General features: G+C 39.5%; 1 protein-coding gene and 1 pseudogene across 1 annotated transcript in view; one reads left to right on the plus strand and one right to left on the minus strand.

Annotated features, from left to right (window-relative positions):
• The window catches only part of LOC111159403 (SET binding factor 2), a 501,856-nt gene that overhangs the window by 11,238 nt on the left and 464,792 nt on the right, over positions 1 to 25,826 (plus strand). The gene's annotated exons all lie outside the window — the stretch shown is intronic.
• On the minus strand, positions 9,080 to 17,535 carry LOC111159469 (annotated as a pseudogene).

Below are 25,826 nucleotides of genomic sequence, written 5' to 3' on the forward strand. Positions count from 1 at the left end.
GCAGACAGAATGGCAGGCAGAGGCAGAAGGAGAAGCAGGCTCCCCACAGAACAAGGAGCCCGATGCGGGACTCGATCCCAGGACGCTGGGATCATGACCTGAGCTGAAGGCAGCTGCTTAACCAACTGAGCCACCCAGGCGTCCCTTAATTTTTATTTTTTAAAAACTAGACTCTGTAGCAAATGTGGAGCTTGAACTCATGACCCTGAGATCAAGAATTTTGTGTTCTACTGATTGAACCAGCCAGGCACCACTCTTTTTGTTTATTTTTGCTGTCCATTAATACATTTAGAATTTAATCCATTTATCTATATCGTATGTAACCTGGAGTCAAGTATCTTAATCATTTGACATTCTTGTATACTTTCATATCAACCCACTTAAGTATACTAGAGAAAGGTTTGAAGTACTTCTTAGATATTTCGTTAGTTTTATTTAGGGAGTATGAGTGAGTTAAGCTAAGAGATAAACTTTTGTACAATATTTGAAATACAGTTTGAGATATTTTAAAGATTGATAATTGGTTATTATTGAACCATTGTAATTCATAGTCAGCCTGGGTGTCTTCCCCTTCCCCATTCTGTATTGAAGTACAGTAGTTGGGATTTCTTGGTTGGTTGTTGCCAGCTGTCAAGCACCATTTGGGATTCATTGACTTGACAAGTATTTATTGCTTTTCCAGGCATTGTGCTAAGTCCTAGAACAAAAACAAAGAATAAGTGTAAGATGCTATCCCTACCTTAGTTATTAATGGGGACGGTCTTGAAATAATGATATGGATCCACTTTACTGAGAGAAAGATAAAACTTCTTATGAGAGGTGGTGTTTAAACCAAGTTATGTAGGATGAATAAGCTCTGCCATGTGGAAAAGATAGTAAAGGAGATTAAAGGCAAAGAGAAAAACATGTAAAGGTGTGAATGTCTTGTTCCAGGAATGGAGAGAAATATAGTGTAAATGGGAATTGAAGTGAACTTTGCTAGAGTGGGTTCAGGTAAGATTATGAAAAGTTCTGGGTCAGGAGATAAGAGAAGTGAAAATTAGAGATTTAATTTGGCAATTACCAATATCCAAGTGATTGTCAGATATAAAGAAAAAAGTGAGATTTTTGAGGAATGTGTATAGAAGGAAAAGAGGAGTGGCCTAAGAATTGAACCCAGAGAAAACTCAATATTTAAGGGGTAGATAGAGCAGTAATAGTCAGGAATTGTCAGAGGTATTGCAAGAGAACTGGGATAATGTGATATCATGGAAACCTTGGGTGTAGAGAATTTTGAGGAGGAGGAAATGATGAATGTCAAAGGTCTCAAGATGTCATGTATAATGAGGACTAACAATAGTGTCTTAGTCCATTTGTGTTGCTATAACAAACAGCCATAAACTGAGTAGCTTAAACAACAAACATGTATTTCTCACAGTTCTGGAGGCTGTGAAGTCCAAGATCAAGGCCCAGGCTGATTCAGGGTCTTATGAGGGCTGGCTTCCTGGCGCAATGATAGCATTCTTCCTATCATATCCTCACATGGTGGAGGTTGCAAGGAAAGTCTCTGGGGCACTAATCTTACTCATGACAGCAGAGCTCGTGTGACCTGGTCACCTCCAGATACTATCATTTTGGTATCTATATTGGTATACTATCATTTGTCCAAATGCTAGGACACTGGAGGTTAGGTCTCAACATACGAATTTTGGGGGGACACAGTCTATGGCAAATAGGCTCATGGACTTGAAAATAAGGATAGTGACTTTAGAATATTACAGTAGAGTTGTGGGGGGCCATAGCCATTTTGATAAATTGCATCCTAAGTCATAGGTTGTATAAGCTTCACAGAATCTAATTTATTATCTTTTTAGAAGCTCACGATGACCTGCCTCCCATGGCTTGTGGGAAGTGGAAAGAGGAGTTAGAGGTGATGTCAAAATTCTAAACATGAAAGTCAGAGATATTTGTGATACCATGACTTAAATAGGTTGAAAATCTTTTTCCCTTGACATTCCTTCCTTCCTTCCTTTCTTTCTTTCTTTCTTTCTTTCTTTCTTTCTTTCTTTCTTTCTTTTTTAAAGATTTTATTTATTCATTTGACAGAGATCACAAGTAGGCAGAGAGGCAGGCAGAGAGAGAGGAAGGGAAGCAGGCTCCCTGCTGAGCAGAGAGCCCGATGCAGGGCTCGATCCCAGAACCCTGGGATCATGACCCGAGCTGAAGGCAGAGGCTTTAACCCACTGAGCCACCCAGACGCCCCTCTCTTGACATTTCTTATTTGTCTTTGTGGGCTTGGAAGATGATGGGGTTTTACTTTATAGCCATCCAAATGGAGACTTCAGAGAAGGGGACAGGTAGGGGCTGGACACAAAGACTTGAGAGTCATTATGATAGAGCTATGACACCGTGAACGCCCTCAGAAAGTTGGTGTAGAGTGGAAGAATAGAGGACCAAGGACTGAGTTTTGGATAGTCTATTGCAAGGAAGATTGAAAGTAAAGGGAGCCATAGAAGAAGGGTTGGAAAGTTTGGGAGAGACATTTGGAGGGTGATAGAACCTCTGATTTTTGGTTGGTCATGTGGCCATGCAGGGACAGATTTCAAGTTTTGTTTCTTTTTGTTCCCCCACCGTTTTTTTTCCTCCTCTCATTTTCATGTTTCTAAGAAATATAAAAGTGAATAAGTTCTGGGCAGTTTGATATAAGTGGAAATGAGCTCAATATCCCAAAAATAGCCTTAAAGGGTGTACCTTCCTAGTTTTTCTCTTTCCTGAGACTGGCCTGCTGATAGAAAGACTGGAGCTCCAGTAGGCATCTTGGCCATGTAAAGGAGGGCCCACACCCTAGAAAGAACCTGGGCTTTAATGATATATAGTGGGATTGTCGTAACTGTCTTCTGAATTTTTTTAAAAGATTTTATTCATTTATTAGAGATAGAGAGCGCAGGTAGAGGGAGAGGGAGAAGCAGGCTTCCTGCTGAGCAAGGAGTCCGAGGTGGAGCTCCATTCCAGATCCTGGGATCATGTCCTGAGCTGAAGGCAGATCCTTTTTTTTTTTTAAAGATTTTATTTATTTGACACAGAGAGAGAGAGATCACAAGTAGACAGAGAGGCAGGCAGAGAGAGGAGGAAACAGGCTCCCCGCTGAGCAGAGAGCCCGGTGCAGGGCTCAATCCCAGAACCCTGGGATCAATGACCTGAGCCAAAGGCAGAGGCTTTAACCCACTGAGCCACCCAGGCGCCCCTGAAGGCAGATCCTTAACCGACTGAGCCACCCAGGCGTCCTGAGGGGTTTTTTTTGTTTGTTGGTTTGTTTACATGAAAGATTATAACCTTATATGGTTAAACTACTATAAATTAGAGTTTTCTGTGTTGGAAGTCCAGAGTCACAGAAAGTGAGTCATAGAAAGTGAAGGAACATTTCTCAGTGTCAGGTGTAGCAGAGAGATTACTGACATGTGGAGTTAATCAAGATCTTTGCATTTCATAAAATCAGAGACAGAGAGACCACAAGCAGGGGAAGAGGCAGAGGGAGAGGGAGAAGCAGACTCCCTGCTGAGCTGGGAGCCTGACATGGGGCTTGATCCCAGGATCTCGAGATTATGACCTGAGCGAAAGGCAGACACTTAACCATCTGAGCCACCAGGCACCCCTAGAGGTTTTTTTTTTTTTTTTTTTTTTTTAACTATGTTTCATTATTTGCTGAAAAAAATGAATGAAAAAGTAATTTTGCCTAGGTAAATATTTCATACAACTACTGCCTAAGTTTGGATGAATTTCAGACAGGCTAGATTTAAAAAAAAAATGTTATGTATGGTTCTACAGACAATTGATTATTTTGGAATTAGGAACAAAAAGATTAAGAAAGTAAAAACTTGTATTTTAAGGGAGCCTTGATACTTTTATAGGAAATATCAGAGAAGTAATCTTCACTTTTTAAAATGTTTTAACAAGGGGCACCTGGGTGGCTCAGTCCTGAAGCATCTTCCTTCGGCTCAGGTCATGATCCTAGGGTCCTGGGATCGAGCCCCACGTTGGGGTCCCTATTCTGCAGGAGGCCTGCTTTCCTTCTCCCAGTCCCCTGCTTGTGTTCCTGCTCTCTCTCTCTGTCAGATAAATAAGTGGAATCTTTAAAAAAATAAATAAATGTTTTAACAACATTTAACTGTAATAGCTACAGTGTATTTATTTATTTTTTAAAGATTTTATTTATTTATTTGACAGAGATCACAAGTAGGCAGAGAGGCAGGCAGAGAGAGGGGGAAGCAGGCTCCCTGCCAAGCAGAGCCCCTGATGCAGGGCTCTATCCCAGGACCTTGGGATCATGACCTGAGCCGAAGGTAGAGGCTTTAACCCACTGAGCCACCCAGGCACCCCTTTAATAGCTACAGTTTAGATCTCCAGCATTATGAGTTTCCTAAGGCTGCCATAATACATCTTGCAAATCTGGTGGCTTAAAACAACACTTACTCTTTCACAGTTCTGGAGACTGTAAGTCTGAAATCAAGGTGCTGGGAAGACAGTGCTCCCTCTGAAGACTCTAGGGAAGGATCTTTCCTTGTGTCTTCTAGTTTCTGGTGACTCTAGACTTTCTTGATTTATGACAGCATCACTCTACTCTCTGACTCATCTTTAGGTGGCCTTCTTTTTTGTGTCTGAGTCCACATCTCCTTTTCCTTTTTTTTTTTTTAAAGATTTTAATTATTTATTTGACAGACAGTGATCACAAGTAGGCAGAGAGGCAGGCAGAGAGAGAGGAAGGGAAGCAGGCTCCCTACTGAGCAGAGAGCCCGATGCGGGGCTCCATCCCAGGACCCTGGGATCATGACCTGAGCCGAAGGCAGAGGCCCTAACCCACTGAGCCACCCAGGTGCCCCTAAATAAATAAAATCTTAAAAAAGACAATAATCATTGAATTTAGGGTGTACCCTAAATCCAGCTTGATTTCATCTTGAGATCTTTAAATAATTACATCAACAGAGACCGTATTTCCAAATAAGGTAACATTCTGGGGTTTGGGTGGAATTTTGGGGGGACACTATTCAGCCTTCTGTATACATGATGGTTCATGAAGTTTTTATAATGCTTGGTTTTGTAAGTATTGGGAAATGTGTCTGGATAGAGTAGTGCTAAATATAAGACAATTAAAAAGTAATTTTGTAATATATTATGCTTTTAAAAAAAAAAGACTATTTATTTGAGAGAGACAGCACAAGAGCAGGGTGAGGGGCAGGGGGAGAAGAAGGCTCCTTGCTCAGCAGGGAGCCCAATGTGGGGCTCGATCCCAGGACCCTGGGACCTTAACCAATTGAGCCACTCAGGTGTCCCAATATATTATGCTTTTAGAAGCCAGATATAGTAAAAAAAATTCTCACAACATTATAAATTAAAACAATATTCAATCTAAATATTTGGGGGAATAATATGCTATAGAAAGGTCAGAATTCTTTGGAATACAAATATATAGGAATGAATATATATATATAACATATATATATATACACACACATTGCACATAGTTGTTAAAAAGGTTTAGATCGAGGTATGTTCTTCATTCTAAATTTTACTTGTGCTGGGTTGCCTGGCTAGTTTAGTCAGTAGATTATGGGACCCTTGATCTCAGGGTTAGTTCAGTCCCCACGTTGGGCATGGAGCCTACTTTAAAATAAATAAATAAATTTTACTGCTTATTCTCTCCATGTTATTGTCTTCGTAAAGTTAATCAATATTTTCTTTAGATGTGTCACATAGCTTACATTTGTTACTTTAGGCATTTCCTTTATAAGCAGGCTATCTGTTTGGACCTTCAGTTCATTTGTTAAAAAATATTGAGCATTTTCACATGCATTATCTCATGGACTCTTCACAGTAACATGGTGAGTTCTACCCTGGGGTCCATCAAAGTTAAATAATTTGCTCACTTTCATACTGATTCTAAATTGAGGTAAATGGGATTAAGTGGGACTTGAAATTGATTTTCTGACTTTAAATAACAATTTTTCTTTGTAGATATATTGTAGGGACTGGGGAGTGAAGAAGAGTGAGGGAAAGGAATAGGCAGGGATTATCAGGTTAGGGACAGTAGTAGTGGCAAATGCACTGAAGTGATAAACTATGAGTAGATTCTCAATTTGGCTGAAATAGTGGGACTGGAAGAGGAGAACTGAAAAGTAATAATATTGGGGCCTGAACAGAACTGATAAGTATTAAATGAAAATTATATTAGACAGCTAAGACTTTTTTTTTTTCTCAGCTATTTTCGTAGAGCAATCACTTTTCATTGGATTTTTTTCTTGTCCTTCTGCATTTTATCTCTGGAGTTGAAATAGTTGATATTTTGGATAACAAAATTTGAAAACCTGTTACATAGAATGTTTAAAATTATATCTTTGGAAAAACTGGGGAAAAGTGCTTGCTTTCATAGGAAGCAGGTTAATTGCCTTTGATTTTAGACTCGTGGTCAGGTCTCCTTTGTAATCTGTCCATCTTGTTTTACTCATCTGCACTTTTCCTACTTGGAGAACTATTTCTGACTGAGAAACAGAGTCAGTTTCTGATTGATCTTTTTCTGTTTGGCTCTTGAATTCTTTTGTCCAGATGATTAGAAACTCTCCTCATCTATTTTTCTACTCAGGTTTTACCTCATACTGTCATGGTTCTAATACTCAGCACTTTCATGCTTTTACTCACTTCTCTGTTGCTAAATTGTTTTATATTTGATTTACTGCAGTAATACATACTTATAAATATTTTAAACATTATAGAAGGGTGCTGAATCTTGACTGTAGTACCTATCTCTTCAGACTTGGCACAGTTAATTTCATTCTAGGTATTTGTATAGAAATTTTCTAGTCCTAGAGGGAATTATGCTGAATGAAATAAGTCAATCAGAGAATGACAATTATCATATGACCTCCCTGATACAAGGAATTTGAGAGACAGAGGTTTGGGGGGTAGGGAAGGAAAAAGTGAAACAAGATGGGATCGGGAGGAGACAAATCATAAGAGACTTAATCTCACAAAACAAACTGAGGGTTGCTGGGGGGGAGGGGTATGGAGAGGGTGGTTGGACATTGGGGAGGGTATGTGATATGGTGAGTTCTGTGAAATGTGTAAGCCTGATGATTCACAGACCTGTACCCCTGGGGCTAATAATATATTATATGGTTAATAAAAATAATTTTTAAAAAAAGTAAAAAAAAAATTAAACATAGAATTACCATATGAAAAAAATTTTCTTTTCTTTTTTTTTTTTTTTTAAAGATTTTATTTATTTATTTGACAGAGAGATCACAAGCAGGCAGAGAGAGAGGAGGAAGCAGGCTCCCCTAGAGAGCAGAGAGCCCGATGCGGGGCTCGATCCCAGGACTCTGAGATCATGACCTGAGCCGAAGGCAGCGGCTTAACCCACTGAGCCACCCAGGCGCCCCTGAAAAAAATTTTCTAGTTCTTTTTTATTTACTATTTTCTTACTGAAGTACAATTAACCAACAGTGTCATATCAGTTTCAGGTGTACAATATAATGATTCAGCATTTCTGTACATTAGTGCTTATCATGGTAAGTGTACTCTTAATCTTCCTGGTCAGCAGTCTATGCCCCTTCCAAGTGGCAACCGCTGCTTTTGTTCTTTTCATTTAGAAGTCTCTTTGTCTCTTTTTTTCTTTTTTCATTTGTTTCTTAAATTCTACATATGAGTGAAATCATATTCGTCTTTCTCTGACTGACTTACTTCACTTACTTTACCTTTATATCCTCTATGTCCGTCCATGTTGTTGCAAATGGCAGGATCTCATTCCTTTTTTATGGCTGAGTAATATTCCATTTTATTTGTGTATATATATTTCTTGTAATAAAATAAACTCCAGTCCTCTAAGGTTGGCAATGGAAGGAAAGCCACCACATGGTTGTTTCTTTAGTGTTCTTGTGGAATATCGCTTTTTTCTTAACATTCTGGACCTTCCCATCTAGTCATTTTTATTTGCTCAGCCAGACACCTCTGAAATGAGAATTTCCTAAAGGCTGAAAACAAAACAGGAATAATGAAGTCAGAGAGTAACTTTCTTTCTTTCTTTTTTTTTTTTTTTAAAGATTTATTTATTTATTTATTAGACAGAGATCACAAGTAGGCAGAGAGGCAGGCAGAGAGAGAGGAGGAAGCAGGCTCCCTGCTGAGCAGAGAGCCCGATGCGGGGTTCGATCCCAGGACCCTGGGATAATGACCTGAGCTGAAGGCAGAGGCTTTAACCCACTGAGCCACCCAGGCGCCCCAGAGAGTAACTTTCAAGTCGGTCTTCTGGTCTGCAAGGTATAGTTTAATACTGTTTGGTCTGTGGTCTCCAAAAGAGATACTGTCCTAGCTGGTTTCTGGCCTGCCATCAGATAATAGAGGTTGTTTTTTCTTTTAATATGTTTCCTGAAGTCTAGGCCTTATATGGGGGTCAAATAGTCCATTCCTGTCAGATCTGTTTAAGGTACACTTTCCTGGTTCTAGTTTCCTGTCCAAAGATGTATCTCTTCTGGATGATTATGTCAGGACTGTGTTTTAGGAGACATTTCATTCTTTAACCACAGGCCTTAAACTATAGCACCAACTGGTCTGCTCTATTAGAATTCAGCATAGGAAAAGAATAATATAGCATATACAGAACTGTGGGAAGAAGGCATCTTTGTATTTGTACCTGTTTTCCACCCATGTTCTCAGCATTGACAAAACTTTGATGTTACCTAGAAACATGGTCATAACATTCACCCACAACTCAAAGTGCAGCTAAACAAGCGTCACATTTTCTGTTACTTTTAAAAGAAAAATAAGTTTTGTAGAACTATGTGTTCATATTTGTTTTTAATTAATGCTTTGTAATCTTTCCTGTTTGATTTTAATCTGAACAAATAATGATACCATTTTTATTACTCAGTAAGCATGAATGTTTGTTGAAGCAGTTTTTAAAAAACAATAGTTCAAATCCCCAAACATCTAAATCCTGGACTGGTTTAATTTGTACAGTTAAACTGAAATAATGTTTTCTAAAAGCTCTCCTATCACTTTTTTTTTTTAATAAAAAATTTTTTTTGTACAGTTACCCACCACTGGATTTGACTTAGGCCTGACAGAGAGTATCTCTGCCTTCCTCATTTTTCAGGTTATCATTGTAGATTAACAGAATGGCTCCCAGGAAGGTGACATATTCTTGGAAGTTTACCAGTTGGTCCTTGTTCTGGTCCATGTCCTCCATCACCTTTGCAGTGTCCGCATTCTGCAGCTTCGGGCCAGTGGTGAGCTCTTTCTGGATTAGCTCCTTTGGCTCCTTCTTGGTCAGGGTGTTCTTGTCCCTTCGCTGCCTGAGTACTTGTGGAAGATGGCCACAAGGAGGTCAGTGGCTTGATCCAGGGACAAGCCGTGGCTGCTTGCTGGGCTCAACAGGCAGCTAGGAGAACATTGGGGTAGTGTCAAGGGACCTCCTATCCCTTTCTTTTTACTTTCTTATGTTTCATCTCTCTCTCTCTCAAATAAATAAAATTCCTATTTATTTATTCTTAAAAAGATTTTATTTATTTATTTGCCAGAGAGAGACACAGCAAGAGAGGGAACACAAGCAGGGATAGTGGGAGAGGGAGAAGCAGGCTTCCTGCGGAGCAGGGAGCCTGATATGGGGCTTGATCCTAGGACCCTGGGATTGTAACCTGAGCTGAAAGCATATGTGTAACAACTGAGCCATCCAGGTGCCCTTATATAAAATCTTAAAAAAACAAAAAACAAGAAACCGAAGTTGTAATCATCAACACAATATAGTACTGGCACAAACACAGACACATAGATCAAGGGACAGAACAGAGAACCCAGAAATAGACCCTGAACCCTATGGTCAAGAAATCTTCAACAAAGCAGGAAAGAATATCCAATGGAAAAAAGACAGTCTCTTCAACAATGGTGTTGGGAAACTTGGACGGCCACATGCAGAAGAATGTAAGTGTACTATTTCCTTACATCATACACAAAAATGGACTCAAAATGGATGAAAGACCTAAATGGGAGAGAGGAATCCATCAAAATCCTAGAGAACGCAGGCAGCAACCTCTTTGACCTCGACTATAGCAACTTCTTGCTAGACACATCTCCGAAGGCAAGGGGAACAAAGGCAAAAATGAACTATTGGAACTTCATCAAGATGAAAATTTTTTGCACAGCAAAGGAAGCAATAGTCAACAAAACCAAAAGACAACTGACAGGATGGGAGAAGAAATTTGCAAATGACATATTAGGTAAAAGGTTAGTAGTATCCAAAATCTGTAAAAAAAACTTACCAAATTCAACACCCAAAGAACAAATAATTCAATCACAGAAGACATGTATAGGCACTTCTCCGAAGAAGACATACAGATGGACAACAGACATATGAGAAAATTGTAGATGCATCAGAATTTTGATGCAACAGTTTTGGTTTTCTTTTTCAGCATTCCTTTGACTATTCAAAGCCTTTTCTGGATCCATACCAATTTTAGGATTATTTGTTCCAGCTGTGAAAAAAGTTGATGGCATTTTGATAGGGATTGCATTGAATGTGTAGATTGCTATAGGGAGCATAGACATTTTAACAATATTTGTTCTTCTAATCCATGAGCATGGAACGTTTTTCCATTTCTTTGTGTCTTCCTCAATTTTTTTCATTAGTGTGCTGTAGTTTTCTGAGTACAGATCCTTTGCCTGTTTGGTTAGGTTTATTCCTACGTATCTTATGGCTTTGGAGAAATGGAACAGATGAAATAGGGGAAGGGAGGGGAAAATAAAATAAAATGAAGTCAGAGAGGGAGACAAATTATAAGAGACTCTTTTTTTTTTTTTTAAAGATTTTATTTATTTATTTGACAGAGAGAGATCACAAGTAGACAGAGAGGCAGGCAGAGAGAGAGAGAGAGAGAGAGAGAGAGAGGGAAGCAGGCTCCCCGCCGAGCAGAGAGCCCGACGCGGGACTCGATCCCAGGACCCTGAGATCATGACCCGAGCCGAAGGCAGTGGCTTAACCCACTGAGCCACCCAGGCGCCCCAATAAGAGACTCTTAAGTATAGGAAATAAACTGAGGGCTGCTGAAGGGAAAGTGAGGGTGGTGGGGTAAATGAGTGACTGGCATTAAGGAGGGCACTTGATGTAATGAGCACTGGGTGGTATATGCAACTGAAAAATCATTAAACTGTCTCTGAAACTAGTAATACATGATGTTAATTTATTTTATTTTTTATAATTTTTAAAAAGATTTTATTTATTTATTTGACAGAGGGAGAAAGAGCACAAGTAAGCAGAGAGACAGGCAGTGGGGGGAAGCAGGCTCCCCACTGAGCAGGGAGCCCGATGTGGGACTCAATCCCAGGACCCTGGGATCGAGACCTGAGCTGAAGGCAGTCGCTTAACCAACTGAGCCACCCAGGTGCCCCATGTTAATTGATTTTAAATAAAATAAAAAATAATAAAAATTGCAACACAATAATAATGCAAGTTTTAATTTCAAGAAGTGGAATTGCTGATCAAAGGATATGTTTATTTATATGGACATATGCTAATTTTTTCTCCAACATCCTTTTCTTTGGGAGGCATGTCTTCTCTTTCGTTTTAGACCCAGGGAAAATGCTAGTCCTAGTTACTCCCACCCCCTATTTTAAACTGGGCTAATAAGAGCCATCTCTGGATCTTTTCTTTTGGAAGGAACAAGACATTCTCTTTCTACAAGGGTGACTAAGGTTGGAGATTGTGACTTAGTTGGGGCTTCTGGTGTGTATTTTCCCTACTGTGTTTAGTGAGTCTGGCTGAATATTGAATAGAGCCAAAGATAGCCAAAGCATGAGAGAGAGAGAGAGAGAGAGCGAGCGCGAGCTTGGAAACATCACTCAAATTTCTGGTTCCAGCCATTCTTGAAATCCAAAAGAACATTAAAAAAAAATAGTTTTGAGGTATATTGCTCAGTTCTCTTCCAGAAAGACTGTGTTAATTCATACTCCCATTTTCTTCAGAGGGATTTTAATTAGAAAAAAATCACTTAATAAGATTTATGGCTTAAGCAGCAACAGAGTAAACTGAATAGTTTCATGTGGGTGAAAATGCTAAGGAACTGGAGCAGAAATATCAGATATTATACCTAACTCAAATTATGTCTCTGAAAGTTAAAGATTGCTACTTGTCTTTGGCCTTTATATGTCCTTAACATATTTAAAACTATTAATTTGAATTCTGAAAATTATGAGCTCTTCCCTTTTGTATTTGTCTGATTTATCTAGACTGAGAGTTCCTTGAGGGCATGGCCCAAATAAATCCCAATATTCTTTGAATAGACAGATCTTTGAAACTGGAGAAAAAATCCTTTCAGCAGAGATACTTATATTGTTTTGTTTTTTCTTTTTAAAGATTTTTTAAAATAGGTGTACTTTCTTTTTCAAAAGATTTTATTTGATAGAAGACACAGCAAGAGAGAGAACATAAGCAGGGGGAGTGGGAGAGGGAGAAGCAGGCCTCCCGCGGAGCAGGGAGCCTGATGTAGGGCTCCATCCCAGGACCTTGAGATCATGACCTGAGCTGAAGTCAGAGGCTTAACCCACTGAGCCACCTAGGCGCCCCAGATACTTATATTGTTTTAGCAGACTACTTTACCTAATCAGAGGTGAATAATTATTTAGTTGGCATTTATCAAGTAGATAGATTTATAGAACTTTCTTTTTAATATTTCCCTAATAGACTGAGTTAGGAGTAAGAATTTGTATCTTCCCATTTTCCATTGATGAGACCATCAGAAGTAGAAGTAGATTACTTCTTTTCCCTTGATCCGTTGTTTGTATCTCTTTGTATATTTTATTAATTTACAAGGTCAACACTATGATTTGAAAAAACAGTTAATGTGTTTGGGAACTTGACATCTTAATTTATTTTCTCCTTTAAGCCAATATGCTATCAATTCACTTTTTTTTAAGATATAGGCTTAAAAACTTGAAATTGAAGATTTTTGTTTAAAGAAAATAGTTTTTTGTTTTTTTTTTTTAAGGAAATAACTAGTTTTGGGGTGCCTGGGTGGCTCAGTGGGTTAAGCCTTTGCCTTCGGCTCAGATTATGATCTCAGGGTCCTGGGATTGAGCCCTGCATGTGGCTCTCTGCTCAGCCTGGAGCCTGCCCCTCCCCCACTGCCCCCACCTGCCTCTCTGCCTACTTGTGATCTCTGTCAAATAAATAAATAAAATCTTAAAAAAAAAAAAAAAAGAAAATAACTAGTTTTGAGGCAAGGTTTTTTTTTTTTTTTTTTTTTTTTTTTTTTTTAAGATTTTATTTATTTAGGGGCGCCTAGGTGGCTCAGTAGGTTAAAACCTCTGCCTTGGGACGCCTGGGTGGCTCAGTTGGTTAAGCGGCTGCCTTCGGCTCAGGTCATGATCCCAGCGTCCTGGGATCGAGTCCCACATCGGGCTCCTTGCTTGGCAGGGAGCCTGCTTCTCCCTCTGCCTCTATCTGCCACTCTGTCTGCCTGTGCTCGCTCTTGCTTCTCTCTCTATGTCAAATAAATAAATAAAATATTTAAAATAAAATAAAATAAAGCCTCTGCCTTCGGCTCAGGTCATGATCCCAGGACCCCCCCGCGTCGGGCTCTCTGCTCTGCGGGGAGCCTGCTTTCTCCTCTCTCTCTGCCTGCCTCTCTGCCTACTTGTGATCTCTGTCAAATTAAAAAAAAAAATAATAAAAAAGATTTTATTTATTTATTCGACAGACAGAAATCACAAGTAGGCAGAGAGGCAGGGGGAGAGAGAGGAGGAACCAGGCTCTCTGCTGAGCAGAGAGCCCAATGTAGGGCTTGATCCCAGGACCCTGGGATCACGACTTGAGCCAAAGGCAGAGGCTTTAACCCACTGAGCCACCCAGGCACCCCGAGGCAAGTTTTTAAGTGAAAAAAATCTGTTTATACTTAATGACATCTGCTTGTAGGTAAAAATACGTGCTTCGTTTTTTCCAGCTTAAGCTAAGTCTAGCTACATTTAGAGAAAGAAATCAAGTGTCAGAACAAGCTTGGAAAATAATAGTATGAAAATTAATTTGCAATGGAAAGTAGCAGTTGGGACTGGAGTGAATTTTACAAATGCTTTATATAATTGTCCCACGCGGTTGTATGGAATTTGAAAAGAATGCTACTTGTTTTTATTTTGAGACAGATATTTTACCAAATAATTGTAGCCTGCGTAAATCAGGACCCACACAGGATTAGATTAACAAAACTCATTTTTTAAAAAAAAGAGTTTATTTATTTGACAGACAGAGATCACAAGTAGGCAGAGAGGCAGGGAGAGAGAGAGGAGGAAGCCGGTTCTCTGCTGAGCAGAGAGCCCAATGCGGGGCTCAATCCCATGGGATCACAACTTGAGCCGAAGGCAGAAGCTTTAACCCACTGAGCCACCCAGGCGCACCTCATTTTTTTTTTTTTTAAGATTTTATTTATTTATTTGGGGGAGAGAGTGAGAGAGAGCATGAGAGAGGAGAAGGTCAGAGGGAGAAGCAGATTCCCCATGGAGCTGGGAGCCTGATGTGGAACTTGATCTCGGGACTCTGGGATCATGATCTGAGCCGAAGGCAGTCGCTTAAGCAACTGAGCCACCCAGGCCTCCAAAACTCATTTTTTTTAAAGGAGGAACAAATTGAGAGGGAACAACAATCAAGATTGATTTAGATTGGTGAAAAACTGAAGGCTTTTAAAAACTCAAGTAAACTGTATTACTCTTCTGTGTCCCCCAAATTTTCTTTCACTGCTACTGTTCAGATTGTGTGTTTGAGAAATATGGTTGTAGAAGCATGAAGGATATTTGAAAACACTGTAGCATTTGATAAAGTTATCACAGTATGTTTCAGGAGATTATATAATAACATTCTCTGGCCTTTTTAAATTGAAGGATGGGATAGATAGTTTCCATTAATATGGCTGTCATTTATCAAATACCATACGCCAAACTTTATTTATCATTAATTTTTCTCAACAAATACATAAGATAGGTGAAGTTACTGAGACGGAGACCTTAAGTAATTTGCTCAGGGTTATATAGCTGGGACTGGTGGCATCAGGTTCTGAATCCTGGTTTGTTTGTTTGTTTGTTTGTTTTTAAAGTCCATGGCTCATGTTCTTACACTGTGTGCAGTCCCCTGTTGAAGTGGGGGAATTCTTAGGTAAATATACTGTTTAGTTATTTGTTTATTTGAGAAGTGTTTATTGGCTCTTATGGGCCAGGCATCATGCTACAGCAAAAAACAAGCCAGATACTGAAAGTTCTCTTTTACAGGTTCTTCCTTTTCTTTCTTTTTTTTTCTTCAAGAATTATGAGAAAGAGCACACAGGGAGGGGGAGAGGGAGAAGCACACTCTCCACTGAGCAGATAGCCCAACGCAAGTCTTGATTGCAGGACTCTGGGATCATGACCTGAGCCAAAGACAGACACTTAACCTACTGAGCCACTCAGGCACCCTCTTTTACAGGTTCTATTAATAGGAGTAGAGCATTTAGAAAAAAATCAGACCCTTCACCTTCAGAGAAAGATTAGCAGACTTTCATAAGTGAATTGTCAAATGGCTTCCTTTAAGCCAGTCAGTCAAATGTCTGTTGAGTGATTGGTCGGGTTGGGGTGTAGATGTTGGCCTTGTTCTTGAGGAATTTGTAATTTTGTTATGCTTGATCAGTCTCACTAGCAGAGAAATGGAAAAATTACTTAAAAGACTCACATCTGGGGCGCCTGGGTGGCTCAGTGGGTTAAAGCCTCTGCCTTCAGCTCAGGTCATGATCCCAGGGTCCTGGGATCGAGCCCCGCATCAGGCTCTCTGCTCGGTGGGGAGTCTGCTTCCCTTCCTCTCTCTCTCTGTCTGCTTCTCTGCCTACTTGTGATCTCTGTCTGTCAAATAAATAAATAAAACCTTAAAAAAAAAAGACTCACATCTGTGGCATCTGGGTGGCTTAATTGGTTAAGCATCTGCTTTTGGCTCAGCTCATGATCCAAAGGTCCTGGGATCGATTGAGCCCCACGTTGAGTTCCCCTGCTCATCCGGGGAGTGTGTTTCTCCCTCTGCTCCTCCCCCTGCACCTTCTCTCTCTCTCTCTCTCTCTCTCTCTCTCAAATAAATAAATAAATAAATAAAATCTTAAAAAAAAAAAAGGCTCACATCCTTATCAGTATGAAACCTACAAAATTTGTAATCATTAGGCTTTTTAGACAGCCTTCAGACATCAAGAGGATACTAGCAAGGGTGTGTAGGTCGGGACTAGGAGGTGGAACTGCCTACAGAAAAAAAACATCCACCTAAGTCTTAGAGGAGTTGGAAATTCAGCGTTGTTGAGTAAATATCCTTTGCTCTTCCAAACCTTTTCACGTTGGTCATTCACTCAAATCAGAAACTTGCCACATTTTTCCTTTTTTTCCTTCATTTTCACTTAGAAGTGTTTTATTTTTCTTAAGTTTTTCTCATTCCTCTTTTTCTTTCTGTTTCTACAGTCACTGCCATAGTTCAGGTCCTTTTCCATTGCTATAAAGAGCACTCTGTTTTGGTAGAGGTTTGACTGCCTTTAGTAGAGATCTAATATAAATTTCCTCAACAATATAGAAATTCGGGACTCCTGGGTGGCTCAGTCGTTAAGCGTCCGTCTTCGGCTCAGGTCATGATCCCAGGGTCCTGGGATCAAGCTTGCATTGGGCTCTTTGCAGGCAGGAAGCCTGCTTCTCCCTCTCCCACTCCCCCTGCTTGTGTTCCTGCTCTCGTCTCTCTCTCTCTGTCAAATAAATAAAATCTTAAAACAATAAAAAAACCCCAATATGGAAATTTATTTCTCTTTCACGTAAAGTCCTGGGTCTAGATTGTTTTGGGTTCGTATAGGCTGCTTCCAGCTTTATATTTAACATCTTAACCCTGTCACATCTGTGTGCTGAGTAAGAGGATGGACGAAGTGGAGAAGAGGGATGACTCCTTCCCTTTAGGCCCACATCACCTCCTTTGGTTGAAAGTTAGCTGAAGGGATACTGAGAAATGTGATCCGTATCCCTACTTAAAACTGGGGCTTCTGTCAACCACTACCATTACCACCACCACCATTATCATTGTAGCTATTAGGAGGCAGCTAGTGATCTGCTATAGGAACGTACTTATTTCTCTTTTTTGGTTAAATTCTTCTCTGGCTAGTTCCATACTGCTACCAGAGTAGTTTTTTTGGGTGCAAAAAGGTGCTTTTATTATAGCACAGGACACAGGACCCATGGGCAAAAATTGCTAAAGTGTGATTACGAGGAGAGATTGATTATATACTTTTACGTTGTTTATAGGGGTAGGGTAGAGATAAAGAAAGTTTCTAAAGGGATTTTCATATGTTAAAGAAGACTTACAGTCCTGGAGATAAAACGAGAGTAATTTTTTTCTTCAATAAAATGGTCACGTCACTGTGTTTAATCTTTCAGTAGTTTGGCTTCAAATTCATACCTAGGATGCCTTATGGTATTTCAGGTGTCATTGGCAGAGGACATCTGAAATCTGCTTTACCTGTATCCTGTAGTCACGGTGTCCTGCATGACAGGGCTATGCTCTCTACCAATGATTGGTGTCTCCTGGTCCTCTAAGGCCTCAGTGCTCTGTCCTTGACTGAGACATCCCTAGTTACTACTATCCCAGGCTTACAGAAGATAAATTGATTTGTACAGTCACACTTCAGTAGGTGGTTAAGAAATTCAAACTCAGGTTGTCTGACTCAAGAATTTATGCTCAGGTGTGACCAACCAGTTATATTACCTCATGCATATCCTCACTGAAAAAGTACAAAACAGAAGAGGACACAATTTGAGAAATTAGAGATGAAATAACAGTAACAGTAATAGTAATGGTAGTCTCTGTTTCCTAAGATTGTTGAAGATTAAATGAACTCATAAGTAGGGTCTTCTGCCTAGCAGAAAAAGTACTTTAAAGTGGCATTTATTATTTTTACATTGATGTGTTTTACCTAGATGTATATAATATTTAGGCATATTTCACAAAATTTCAGCTGGATATGGTTTTTATTGAGTTCCCTGGATCTTCTCATATTAATTGTCCAGGGATACGGGTAGTTTAACATATTTAAAAAACAGATACTTGGGGTGCCTGGGTGGCTCAGTTGTTAAGCGTCTGCCTTGGGCTCAGGTCATGATCCCAGAGTCCTGGGAAGGAGCCCTGCATCGGCTCCCTGCTCAGCCAGAAGCCTGCTTCTCCCTCTCCCCGTCCCCCTGCTTGTGTTCCCTCTCTTGCTGTGTCTCTCTCTCTGTCAAATAAATAAAATCTTTAAAAGAAAAAAAGATGCTTTTTGTGCTGATTATTTTGCTGACTTTTGTATTTGGCTATAATGCTCTTCTAGAAAGGAACTGTATCCTACTCATTTGTCTTTTCCTTCCTTCCTTTCTTTCTTTTTAAAAATTCCTGGTCCCTAGTAAAATACCTGGCACATAAAAGACCCCTATTAAATATTTGTGAAGTGCATTTTGAATGAACAATTTACTTACATCGGATGGTAGCCAGGATGCCATCCTTTTCCTCCCCCCCGACCCCGCAACAGACACTTTCCCTAAAATGAGAACTTCTAGTACAAAGATCAGATCTTTAACCACTAAATCATTTATTCTTGGGGCGCTTGGATGGCTCAGTGGGTCAAGCCTCTGCCTTCAGCTTGGGTCATGGTCTCGGGGTCCTGGGATGGAGCCTCCATATCAGGCTCTCTTCTCAGCGGGGAGCCTGCTTCCCCCTCTCTCTGCCTGCCTCTCTGCCTACTTGTGATCTCTCTCTCTGTCAAATAAATAAATAAAATCTTTGGGGTGCCTGGGTGGCTCAGTGGGTTAAATCCTCTGCCTTCGGCTCAGGTCATGATCCCGGGGTCCTGGGATCGATCCCAGCGTCGGGCTCTCTGCTCTGTGGGGAGCCTGCTTCCTCCCTTCTCTCTCTCTGCCTGCCTCTCTGCCTACTTGTGATCTCTCTCTCTCTCTGTCAAATAAATAAAATCTTAAAAATAAATAAATAAATAAATAAAATCTTTAAAAGAAAATTAAAAAAATCATTTATTCTCATTTTTTCCCCTGATAAGCTAAGTTTAGTTTTCCTGAAGTACTTTGATTATTAGGGTTAGAGATGAGGGAGATTGATCACTATATAAATTACTGATGGGAGTAAGGGGAAAGATCATGGCTGCCGGCTGTTCCTTTCTCATTATAAGTACCCTGGAGCCATGAAGAGGGGAGTATGGCTGTAGAACTATCTTTGAATTTAACTATGTTAAGTGTTAAAATCTCCAAGCTGTCTGCTATTTCCAAATGTCCCATAGTAGACTTTACCTAAGATGGAAGCACAGTCATATAAACATCTTGAATTATCTTATAGTGTTATTTTTTAATATTAACTTTATAAATCATGAATTTTTGGGTAGTTATCAGGTTGTTGTTTAAGACTTATTTGGGTAACTTTTCTCAAGTAGTGGTTGAGTTATATTATTATTATTATTTTTAAAGATTTTATTTATTTATTTGACAGACAGAGATCACAAGTAGGCAGAGAGGCAGACAGAGAGAGAGGGGGAAGCAGGCTCCCTCCCGAGCAGAGAACCCGATGCGGGGCTTGATCCCAGAACCCTGGGATCATGACCTGAGTCAAAGGCAGAGGCTTTTAACCCACTGAGCCACCCAGGTGCCCCGAGTTATATTATTTTTGAATGTTAAATACTTCCTTGGTTTTTAGGGATAATAGACGTTCAAGTATTCCCTTACTTTTCCCATAAGGATTTTTGAATATGTTGAATGTGTTCCAGAGATTTTAATTTCAGCCAGGATAAATTTTCCATTTGATATGTCATATTCTTCTTTTTAATATCGTCAATATAGTTTAACAAAATGAAAGCTAAAAATGATACATCAATAGGTGCAAAAAAAAAAAGCATTTGACAAAACTCAACATCAGTTTATGATAAAAACTCTCAACAAAGTGGGTATAGAGAAATTGTACTTCAGTATACTAAAGGCCATATATGACAAACCCAGAGCTAACATGCTCAATGGTCAAACCTTGGGGCATCTGTCTGGCTCGGTTGGTAGAGCATGTGACTCTTGATCTTGGGGTTGGGAGTTAAAGCCCCATGTTGGGAGTAGAGCTTACATTAGAAAACAAAACAAAGCTGAAAGCTTTTCCTCTAAGATCAGGAACAAGACAAGGATGCCACTTTTATTCAGCATAGTATTAGAAGCCCCAGCCATAGCAATAAGGCAAGCAAAAGAAATAAAAGGCATTGAAATGAGAAAGTAAGGGGTAAAACTTTCAAAATTTGTAGATGACGTGATACTATTCATAGAAAATCCTAAAGTTTCTGTCAGAAATCTGTTAGAATAAATGAATTTAGTAAAGTTGTAGGATACAAAATCAATATACAGAAGTTTATTGCATTTCCATACACTAATGAACTATCAGAAAGAAAAAAATAAGAAAGCAGTCCCATTTACAATTGCATCAAAAGAATAAAATACCTAGGAATAAATTTAACCAAGGAGGTAAAACACCTGTACACTGTAAGCTGTAATACACTCATGAAAGAAAATGAAGACACAAATAAATGGAAAGATATTTTGTACTCGAGTTAATATTGTTAAAACTGTCCATACTATCTAAAACCATCTATAGATTCAGTACAATTTTTTAAAAAGATTTTATTTATTGGACAGAGAGAGAGAGAGAGCGAGCACATAATCAGGGGGAGCAGTAGGCAGAGGGAGAGGGAGAAGCAGGCCCCTGTCAGGGTGGGGAGGATTGATCCCAGGGCTTGATCCCAGGACCCCAGGATCATGACCTGAGTCGAAGATAGAGACTTAACTGACTGAGCCACCCAGGGGCCCCTCAATGCACTTTTTATCAATATTTCAGTGGCATTTTTCACAGAACTAGAACAAATAATTCTAAAATTTGTACAGAACCATAAAAGATGCCAAATAGCCAACACAGTCTTGAGAAAGAACAAAACCAGATGTATCACATTCCTTGATTTCAAACTCTGCTACAAAGCTATAGTAATCAAACAGTATGGTATTGGCGTTGTAAATAGACATGAAGATCATTGGAATAGAGCTCAGAGCCCAGAAATGAAACTCACACATATATGGATAATTGATTTATGACAAGGGAACCAAGAACGCACACTCCCTCTGCCTGTTTTCCCTCTCTTGCTGTGTCTCTCTCTGTCAAATAAATAAATAAAATCCTAAAAAAAAAAAAAAAAGAAAGAAAGAAAGAAAGAAGTGCTTGAGAGGATATGGAAAAAAGGGAAGCTTTGTACACTGTTGGTGGGAAACAGTATGGAAATTCCTCAGAAAATTAAGAACAGTCTACCATATAATTCACCTATTACACTTCTGGCTATTTAAGGAATATGAAAATACTAATTCAGAAAGATAAATGCACCCCTGTGTTCATTGCAGCCTTATCTACAATAGCCAAGATGTGGAAACAACCTAAGTATCTATCAGTGGATGAATGGATAAAGAAAATGTGGTGTACATAGAATGGAATATTATTCAGCCATAAAAAAAGGAAATCTTGTCATTGTGACAACATGGATGGACCTAAATGAAATAAGTTAGATAGAGAAAGACAAACATAATATGATTTCATTAGTATGTAGAATCTTAGAAAACAAAATGGACAAACAAAGCAACATAGAACCTCCTAGATACAGAGAAGAGACTGATGGTTACTAGAGGGGAAGGGAGTTGGGAGGTGAGCAAAATAGATGAAGAGGTCAGTTTTATGGTGGTGGTTGGTGATTAGATTTTTGGTGGTGATCACTTTGTAGTATATATAGATGTAAAACTGTAGTAAAGTTAGGGTGCCTGGATGGCTTACTTGGTTAGGCATCCAACTCTTGATTTCGGCAGGGATTGTAAACTCAGGGTGTTAAGATTGAACACTGTGTTGGGTGTGGAGCTTGCTTGGGATTCCTACTCTATCTGTCTGCTTCTACCCCACCCTGCCCCTCCCTCTCTCTGCCTGCCTGCCTACCTGCCTGCCTGCCTACCTGCCTGCCTGCCTTCCTCAGAGAGAAAGAGTGCAAGCAAGGGGAGTGGCAGGCAGAGGGAGAAGCAGGCTCCCAACTGAGCAAGGAGCCTGATGTGGGACTTGATCCCAGGACCCCAGGATCATGGCTCAAGCTGAAGGCAGATGCTTAACCAACTGAGCCACCTCGGCGTCCCTCCCCTCCTTCTCTTAAAAAAAAAAAAAAAAAAAATTTGTGTGTGTGTTATTTTGTACCCCTGAAACTTACATAGTGTTATATACTAGTGTTACTTCAATTAAAAAAAAAAAACAACTTTTATGAGAAAGAACATGCAGTGTTCTTTGGCCTAACTAATTTCTAGAGATAAGCTAATTTTTAAATTGTGTATTTTAGAAAACTTGAATTCTGTAGAAATTAAATGAATGAATAAAATGAACATTATTTGTTATTTATATAGAGCATGTAACCTGATAAACACACAGAGGCAGGGACGCCTGGGTGGCTCAGTTGGTTAAGCGGCTGCCTTCGGCTCAGGTCATGATCCCAGCGTCCTGGGATGGAGTCCCACATTGGGCTCCTTGCTTGGCAGGGGACCTGCTTCTCCCTCTACCTCTGCCTGCCTCTCGGCCTACTTGTGATCTCTCTCTTTCTCTGTCTCTCTGACAAATAAATAAATAAAATCTTTAAAAAAAAAAACCACGCAGAGGCAGAGATATGTATGCTAAACTTTGCATACATGCCTGCATGTGTGTATATGTACCCTATTAAAGTATGAATCTGTGACATATGTATAAACGAAGTTCATAATTTACTCCATTAGAAGTTATTGCATTTCTCTTAATAATAGTAATTGACATTTTAGTAGTTTGAATTAATCATAGTTACCATTAATGTTTTAAGAGTATAAGAATCAATGGATAAAGAAAACGTGATACACACACACGTACGTATACAATGGAATATTATGCAGCTATCAAAAACGAAATCTTGCCATTTGCAATGATGTGGATAGAACTAGAGGGTATTATGCTAAGCAAAATAAGTCAATCAGAGAAAGACAATTATCATATGATCTCACAAATATGAGAGATTTGAGGAATAAGACAGAGGCTTATAGGGGAAGTGAGGGAAAAATGAAACAAGATGAAACCAGAGAGGGAGACAAACCATAAGAGACTCTTAATCTCAGGAAACGAACTGAGGGTTGCTGGAGTGGAAGGGGGTGGAGGGATGGGGTGGCTGGATGATAGACATTAGGGAGGGTATGTGCTATGGTGAGTGCTATGAATTGTGTAAGACTGATGAATCACAGACCTGTACCCCTGAAACAAACAATACATTTTTATGTATTTATTTATTTGACAGAAATCACAAGTAGGCAGAGAGGCAGGTAGGTGGGTGGGTGGGGGCGCAGGCTGAGCAGAGAGCCTGATGCAGGGCTCGATCCCAGGACCCTGAGATAATGACCTGAGCTGAAGGCAGAGGCTTAACCCACTGAACCACCCAGGTGCTCCTGGAACAAATAATACATTTATATGTTAATAAGAAAAAAAGAGTGTAAAAATCATTCTTTTATTCATTCATGCAGGACAGTGAGGGCAGCCCCTCTAAATAGAAGTAAATAATAGTTTCTTTCAGAGTTATGTGATGATAGGTTAGATAAATTAAAAAAAAACTTGTTTGAGTATTTATTTGCTATATCTGATATTTCTAGCTTCATGTCTTTTGGGGATAAAAATGTGGAGGGGTATCTTGGTGGCTTAGTCAGTTAAGTATCTGACTTTTAATTTTGGCTCAGGTCATGATCTCAAGGTTGTGAGATCGAGCCCCATGTGGGGCTCTGTGCTGGGCATGGAGCCTGTTTAAGATTCTTTCTCCCAAGGGGAACCCTCCTACACTGTTGGTGGGAATGCAGGCTCCTGCAGCCAGTCTAGAATACAGCATGGACGTTCCTCAAAAAGTTGAAAATAGAGCTACCCTATGACCCAACAATTGCATTCCTGGGTATTTACCCCAAAGATACAAATGTAGTGATCCGAAGGGACACTTGCACCCCAGTGTTTATAGCAGCAGTGTCCACAATAGCCAAGCTATGGAAAGATCCCAGATATCCATCAACAGATATATGGATAAAGATGTGGTATATATATACAATGGAGTATTACACAACCATCAAAAATTTAAAATCTTGCAGTGTGGATGGAGCTAGAAGGTATTATGCTAAGCAAAATAAGTCATTCAGAGAAAGGCAGTTATATGATCTCAGTGATATGCAGAATTTAGGAAACAAGGCAGAGGATCATAGGGGAAGAGAGGAAATAAAGAAGCAAGATGAAACCAGAGAGGGAGACAAACTCTTAATCATAGGAAACAGGGTTGCTGGGGGTGGGAAGGGGGATGGGGTGGCTGGGTAATGGACATCGGGGAGGGTATATGTGGTGGTGAGTGCTGGGTGTTGTGTAAGACTGATGAAACACAGACCTGTACCCCTGAAACAAATAATACATTTTATGTTAATTAAAAAAATAAACAAAATATTACTGTTCAGTGTTACCAAGAAAAAGATTCTCTCCCTCTGTCCCTTCCCCTACCTTCCCCCCTCTGAAAAAAAATCTAGAATCATTAAAATTACTATAAAATATGAATGATACATGTGCTTATTTCCTTTTGTCCCTACCTAAATGTTGATTTTTTTTATTAATAATTTTTTTTAAAGATTTTTATTTATTTATTTGACAGAGAGAGAGATCACAAGTAGGCAGAGAGGCAGGCAGAGAGAGAGGGAGAAGCAGGCTCCCCGCTGAGCAGAGAGCCCGATGTGGGGCTCGATCCCAGGACCCTAGGATCATGACCTGAGCTGAAGGCAGAGGCTTTAACCCACTGAGCCACCCAGGCGCCCCTAAATGTTGATTTTTAAAAAAAAGATTTTATGTATTTATTTGACAGAGATCACAAGTAGGCAGAGAGGCAGGCAGAGAGAGGGAGGGGGGAAGCAGGCTCCCCGCTGAGAAGAGAGCTTGCTGTGGGGCTCAATCCCAGGAGCCCGAAATCATGACCTGAGTTGAAGGCAGAGACTTAACCCGCTGAGCCACCCAGGTGCCCCTAGAGAGAAATATTCTTTTGACCTTTTTTCTTTTGATGTAAAATTTATGTTTAATGAGATACACATCTTAAAGTTTACATTTTTAGAAATTTTATACACTGTATAACCCAATTCCTTATCAAGATACAGTATAGTACCATTTTCTTAAAGTTTTCCTTTATGCCTGTTTCCAGTCCATTCTTGCCTCTGTCCTCCTAGGGGCAATCACTGTCACTCTTATTTTTTTTCCATCATGGATTAATTTTGTCCATTCCAGAACTTCATATAAGTGGAATCATATAGCATATACTCTTTTATGTAATTCTTTCACTCAGTATGTTTTTGAGATGTATCCAATTTATTATTTCTGTAATAAGTTTCTTCTATTTTTTGCTGTAATATACAACAGTTTAACCCTTCTGTTGATGGATACTTGGACTATTTCCAGTTCTTGGCTATAATGAATAAAACTGCTGTGAATATTCTTGAGTCTTTTGTGAAAATATATTTTCGTTTCTCTTTGGTAGTAAGTATTTAGCAGTTGAATTCTGAGTCATAGGTGGGTATATGCTTAATCTTATAAGAAACTGCCACATCTTTTCCCAAAAGAATTGTAGCATTTTATTTCCCTACCAACAATGTATGAGAATTGCAGTGATTCTGCAATCTCATCAATACTTGTAATTGTCAGTCTTTTTAGTTTTAGCCATTCTGTGATATGTGTCTTT

The sequence above is a fragment of the Enhydra lutris genome, unplaced genomic scaffold (genome assembly GCF_002288905.1).
Source record: "Enhydra lutris kenyoni isolate GAN:26980312 unplaced genomic scaffold, ASM228890v2 scaffoldscaffold68, whole genome shotgun sequence".
In the NCBI taxonomy this organism is placed as follows: domain Eukaryota; kingdom Metazoa; phylum Chordata; class Mammalia; order Carnivora; family Mustelidae; genus Enhydra; species Enhydra lutris.